General features: G+C 35.2%; 1 protein-coding gene across 1 annotated transcript in view; it reads right to left on the bottom strand.

The window, feature by feature from the left end:
• Nucleotides 1-4,606: 4,606 nt before the first annotated feature.
• Nucleotides 4,607-6,943, bottom strand: part of asb7 (ankyrin repeat and SOCS box containing 7) — an 11,633-nt gene continuing 9,296 nt past the window's right edge. Inside the window, exon 5 of the mRNA XM_066701523.1 lies at nucleotides 4,607-6,943. This exon is cut by the window's right edge and continues 1,166 nt beyond it. The gene's annotated coding sequence lies outside the window, so the exon portion shown is untranslated.

Below are 6,943 nucleotides of genomic sequence, written 5' to 3'. Positions count from 1 at the left end.
GTATCATCTGCAAATTTGACAAGTTTGCTAACTATCCCAGAGTCCAGATCATTAATATAGATTAGAAAAAGCAAAGGCCCTAGTACTGATCCCTGTGGAACTCCACTAACAACCTCACTCCAGTTAGAAGCAACTCCTCTAATCGACACCGTCTGTTTCCTATACATCAGCCAGTTCATAATCCATCTACTTACATTACCCTGAATGCCTACAGCTTCCAATTTGAGGATCAGTCTTTGGTGTGGAACCTTATCAAAAGCTTTTTGAAAATCTAAGTATATCATATCATATGCTTTCACATGATCTACAGCTGCAGTTGCATGTTCCATTTTTTTAAATAAATTAGTAAGACATGATCTGCCTCGTCTAAACCCATGTTGACTATCTCCAAGAATATGGTGTTCATTGAGATGCTCCTCTATTTTTTGTCTAATCATTTTTTCCAACATTTTACAGGTGATGCAGGTGAGACTGATTGGTCTATAATTTCCTGGCTCAGTTTTGTCCCCTTTCTTGTGGATTGGTTTGACATTTGCTGTCTTCCAGTCAGTTGGCACATCTCCTGATCTAAGTGTCATTTGGAATAATCGAGTTAGCGGCCTATAAATAATATCCCTCATTTCTTTAAGTACTGTTGGAAATATCCCATCTGGCCCAGGTGATTTGTTTGTTTTTAATTCTGCTAGTCCCTTTAGTACCTCCTCCTCATTTATCCTGATCTCTCTTAGGGTTTGACTGGACTGATTGTCAACCTGTGGCATGTCATCTGTTTTTTCTTTTGTAAAAACCTCTGTGAAATACTCATTTAGAATATTTGCCACATCTTGTTCGTTTTCCAAGATACTTCCATTTTTGCCCTTTATCTGTTTCACCTCCTCCTTTATTGACCGCTTGCTGTTGTAATATTGAAAAAAGCTCTTTGCATTAGTTTTAGCTCCAAGAGCTATGTTTCTTTCTATTTCCCTCTTTGCTTTCCTGATCCCTTTCTTAAGATCTCTTTGCAGCTCAACATATTCTATGTATTTTGTTTCGTCACCATCCCTTTTGTATGCGCTATACAACATTTTCTTCATCTTTATATTTTTTTGCATACCTCTATTAAACCATTTTGGCCAGTGTTTTTTGTTCCTCAATTTGCTAAGTTTTGGTACAAATTGCTCCTGAGCCTCAAGTAGTATATTCTTAAAATATACCCATCCATTTTCAACTAACTCTGTATCCAGTGTGCTCCAGTCTACCTCTTCTAAGTGCCGTCTCATACCTTCAAGGTTTGCTTTTCTAAAATTGTAAACCACTGTTTTAGACTTGGACCTTGTTTTTTGAAAGAATGCCTCAAAGCTAACCATATTGTGATCACAGTTTGCCATTGGTTCTCTAACTAGTGTCCCCCTGACTCTATCTTGGTCATTTGAAAAGATCAAGTCAATACATGCGCTCTCTCTGGTTGGTTCCCTGACAAATTCAAATGACTAATACAGCGCAGATCGACAAGCTGAGCCTCAAGATCACGAACCTTGATCTCTAGGATTTCAACCTGCTGACAACGTTCACAAATGAAGCCTTCTTGGATGAGTTCATCCAGGAAGGCAATCATTCTGCAAACCTGACACTGTAGTGGCCACATGCTTCTAGACTTTTTTGTTGTTTGTTTCTTTATACTTCTCTTGGTTCCTGCTGCTAGTCAACTGCCTAACTTTTGTCAGCGAGAAACAGCACAGCTCTTTCTGTCTAGGACTGTGTTACTGATTCTGGGCCTAAATATGTGTTTTGCTCATCACATTCATGTACGCATTCTAGCATTTGCCTGGCAGAGACCCGCAGCAACATCAAGCAAAAGAGACATGAAACTAAAACGACCTGTATTCATGTGAAAATAAAGTCCTACTCTCACAATAGGGACGGTTATGGAACAGCATGAGATTCAGTACTGTACGTATAATATAGACAAGAATAGGAAAGTAAAACTAGGAATAGGAAAGTGGTTCAGGTATGATCATGCAGTTTTTGATTCACAGTCTCCACCTAGCCTTATGAGATGCTGTGTTATCATCCTGTCAGATGTACAGGTCCTCACCATCAATATCCATCAATGCTGGCCATACATTGACAAAATATGACAAAACATAATACCAGTCAGGGTGTCAAACAAACTCCATACAGCACACCTCTGGTACAATCAATTACCAGAGGAGGAAGTGTATATTTATATAGGTGGTGAAGCAATGATGTTCCTAACTCATTTGTTATAATAATCTCATTGTGCTCTGATTGATTAATATGCTGTGTATGCTTATGTGGTTTTTATTTATAAAGCTACACAGTACAATAGTGCTTTACATCAACTATGAAATATCCTCATGCTGTGAAGAATGTGTAACTGTACAGCAGTTCAATCAAATCCCACCAGTCCATAATATCCCAGTACATCAGATGTTGCAAGTCAAGCCTTGTTTTTATGTATTTAAGATTAGTTTTTACCATTTTTTAAACAGTTTTGTGTTGTTGCATTTTGTTTTTTCAACCCTTGAGAGTTTTGGCTTAATATCAAGATTGAGGCGGGGGTGGCTTTTCTAAATTACATATTGTATTTCTTCAAAGCTTGTAATCACATTAATTTTATAGCCAATATAAATAAATAAATAAATGAAAATATACTTCTATAAAAGTTGGGATACTAAAAAGGCTGAAAGGCAACAATGGCTATATAATTCAACATGTTGTCAGGTAGAAGACTGCATAGGAACATTTCTGATCGACAGTTGAAATAGCCCAAGGAACTATCGGTGTTATGACTGAGGGAATTCAAATATCAGTGCTTTTTTTGCCATTCTGTTGCCTTTTTAGTGATACACAGTCATATTCTCATGCTTGTGCTCATACCCACTGATTTCTCACTCTGTCACACATCTTTCTGTACCTGTGTCCAACATATATTTTAAATCACAGTATCATATATATATATAATAAACATTAAACTAAGCAAAAGAACAATGGATCTACCTGTGCTGTTGTGTGACCTTCAGAAAGGTTTCCCCTTATAAATAATTTTGATGCATGATTTTGCATAATTCCGATAAAACATATTGACATTTACCACACTGACGCACAATTGTGCCCATTGATAACAAGGCATTTACTACAGTAGTTAGGTATGGTGCCAATTATTAAAATGTAGCTGGGGAGTTACCTGACCTCTGCTTTTGTGACATCATCATTATTTTTAGAACCAGCACTGACATCACAGCTTCCTCCAAACCCAATAGGCTGGGAACAATACACACCATTGTTTTGTCCTGCTGGTGAGCCTACATTATCTCAGAGAAATGTTATTGTTTTATCATGTAACTTTATCTGTGATTCACTGAATGAAACCACCTAATTTTTTGTAAGGTAATATGTAAATAAAATCTTTGATTCGATTAGGCCGGCTCAGCCAATATTTAGTTGTGCTGGTACACACTGAGGAGAAAGAAGAAACCCCTATATTCGTGACAACATTCCTGAGAACGTGGTAAAAGGGAAAAACACCTATTGTGAAGTAAATGATACATGTCTTATGAAATTCATTGCAAAACGCCAACCCGAGTAATTGTAGGTGTACCTATTCCTACTTAGAAATCTATATGCAGCTATTAACATTTCATGGCAAAGTATCTGATAGTTTTGTTCATTGCCAGAAAAAAGGGAGAGACGGAACTGTTATTATAACTCTCAGAGCTTAAAGTCTGCCAAAAAATGTTCACTAGATACTTCTGAAACCGAAGTATCTGGCTTAATTCCAGCTGTTGCAAATGTGTGCTGATAACATGAGTACACCATGCTCTTTATCAGAATGAAAGAATGAAAGAATTTAATTCACGACAAAACATGGAAAAACAAGTGGGCAAGTGACACGATATGTTGAGTAAAAAAAAAAAAAGAAGCTAATTTCCATTCTTGAAATTCAGTTTGGTAAGGAATTAATACTGGAACAAAACCTAAAACAAAAATACTGGTTGAATATTATTAAATGAACATCTGCACATCTATGCCAAAGCAATCCTATTCTGAAAAATTTGTTCAAAAGTATTCAATTAAATCAGATATGTATGAAATGTTACCTTAGGCCAGTATGGAAATAAAATCTTGTCAACTCTTCATAAAGAATAACAATAACATCAACCACAGTGGGGAAATTGTGCTTTTGAAGAGTACATTTTTTTACAGTCATTGCACTTGAACATAACATGATTATATGTTAAATTCATCATGCTGAAATTCTTCTGACATGACATTATCCTTGGTCATCTTGGTTAGTGTCATCTTGCTAGACAAAGATTATATACCAAATTATGCTTTCTCTCATACAATATGCATGCAATTTCTCATATTTAGAATGACTGCAGATCAACTGGGAAAAACACAACAGATACATTTTTAAGCAATGTTTACATTTGTATGGGTCTCACGATTGAATTGGGAGATGTGTGAGGCATACAATGAAGTGATCACACTGCACACTTCACCTCTATTTTATTTATTTTCATTTTCTATTTTGATAAAACGCTTTTGTCTTATATGAAAAGGAATGGAATTAGTTATATAAAAATAAAGAGGACAAGTAACATAGTATTAGAACTTCCCTTTTTTATTCACAGATTTGTACAGATACAAATTAGCAGACAGTGTGTTTTCAACATCTTTCTTTTTGTTTTAAACTGACATTCAGCACTTGATGGCTTGGAAGACTCTGAAATTACAAGATAAACTATTTTCTGAAGTAGCAGAACTGTGACCTTTCTTACTGACAATTTAGTTTTTTTTTTCTCCAACTTTTAGTCTTTCAAACTGTTGTTCATGTTATCAAAATTGAGTGAGTATTCCAACAGCTGAAAGGAATGGGCAATTTACAATGCGTATGATACAAAGGTATATGACAGAAGTGCTTCATAGTTTCAATTCATAGCATTTCAATGCTGTCGATATCATTAGATAAAATGTATTTCTCCAATCAAAAATCAAAAGAACAGAAGATGACGATGGTGACCTAATTCCCAGCATTCTCACAATTTCCAGGACACGTGGAGCAAGGAACAATTAAACTGCATTTGTACGATTAGAAGAGATAGGAGCAGAGGAGGCAGCTGGATTTCATTACAATTTTCTTGGCTGGTATGGGCCAAAAATACAGGGACAATTTATGCTGTGCTGATCTGAAGAAAAATACTCAGTGTGTTTATAAAAGGATTTCCAAGTACATTTTATAATTTACTGGAAGCACTTAATCTAAAATAACATTAAACTTCAATAACACACAAACACTTCACCCTTCTGCATTAGCACACACTGCTGCTAGATTAGGGAACACCAATCCCGGCATGGCTGCTCTCATGTGTCAGATACCTCAGTAACAGGAGCCTCACAATTTAGAAAATAAATCTATTCGAGTCAGAACTACAATTTATACAAGGCTAGAAAACTGAAAAAAGCCTTTGATTTTGTCAAGTCTTTAAAGACTTGATAAAGTCTTTAAATACCTTATACATTTTCATAATTTTGTTAACTTTGTTAATTACTTTCGCAATTCCCTGTACCCCTTCTGAGCTTTTTAAAGAAAAATAATAACATAATAAAAAGCATCAGTACATTAAAAGGAAAGATTAGTAAATAAACTATTGGGTTTAAATCATGTTTGTTGTTGCCATAAGAACAAAAAACTGCACTAAGTTTTAGTTCCTGGAAAAACATAAAAATCAGATTCCATTCAGGTACTTTTGTCAAGGAAGAGAAAGGATGTCCAAGTACAGTTTTCAGCTTCATGTAAATAAATGTAACGTTTTTAGTCAAAAAAGTTTTGGCAACTAAAACAAAATCACAAAACTCATAATATGGACATAATATCAAACTTTTCAAAAGTCAAAGTTAAATTAAGTCACAATAAAAGATACAAATAGATTTTTTTTTACCACTAGTGTAGTAGGAAATGCTCGGAGAATGTTACCTTTTGAGTTATAGTTTGGTCTTAACACATAACCTACTTAAGGCATGTCATTTAGATGCAGATATTTTCTAGAACAGGTGCAGTCCCTTTTTGCTCTTCAGATGCAGCAAATACTGTTCTCTCGTAAAACTAAGGCTCCTAAATCCCACCTCACTGTGCCTATTCTGTCTGCAAGCAAAATGAAGAATTCCCATTCACTCGCCCTGGAACACAATAGTTTCTACCACTTCAAAGCCCTCAGCATTGCGCAAACAGACACTAAACAAGCCACATCAGAACAAACACAAGACCTTTCAACATTTTTCCATACACTTTGATAATAGTCAAGATATTGTAGTTTTTAAATAATCTTAAAAAAATATCTGCTGTACATTTATAACACAAATATTTACATAAATTATTTGTATTTATTAATTTATTTTCTCGAGCGGCTTTAAACATTTTGTCAATACATGGCGATTGGTTCACTGCAAGATGCTTTCACGATTCTACACTGAACACTGAAATGCATTTCTCTCAGCGTTTTTCCTGTGTACATTTCCCATGTCTTGTTAATGCCAAGATTAAGTCTTTGCATGGCCTTTTTCCTATTATATTTATGGGGCAATAAGCAAAGAGTGTGGGTTTGTTTAAAAGAACTGAAAACAAAACCACTCCTTGCCATGGCATTTTTCTCTCCAAGTAACACAAACTTGGTCTCCGACAGTTTCAATAACGTTTCATTTATCAAAAGGCAATTAAATAAATTAAATGGATCAAACAGCAGTGAAGACTGTACACAGTTGCATTGTATGAGACTTAATACCTTCCCTGGAATAATGGGTTTACTAAACACAGTGACTTGCAAGTTTTAAATTTAAATCCACCTTGTGGCAATGTGAAACCATTTTCTGGTTTCTATAATTTCAATTCAGACAAATTCACAGCTCTTCTTAAAGTACCTTAGAAAAGAGGGCATCTACA

Source organism: Amia ocellicauda, chromosome 4, assembly GCF_036373705.1.
Source record: "Amia ocellicauda isolate fAmiCal2 chromosome 4, fAmiCal2.hap1, whole genome shotgun sequence".
Lineage (NCBI taxonomy): Eukaryota > Metazoa > Chordata > Actinopteri > Amiiformes > Amiidae > Amia > Amia ocellicauda.
The sequence above is the reverse complement of the archived record's forward strand: the minus strand, read 5'-3'. Positions and strand labels throughout refer to the sequence as shown.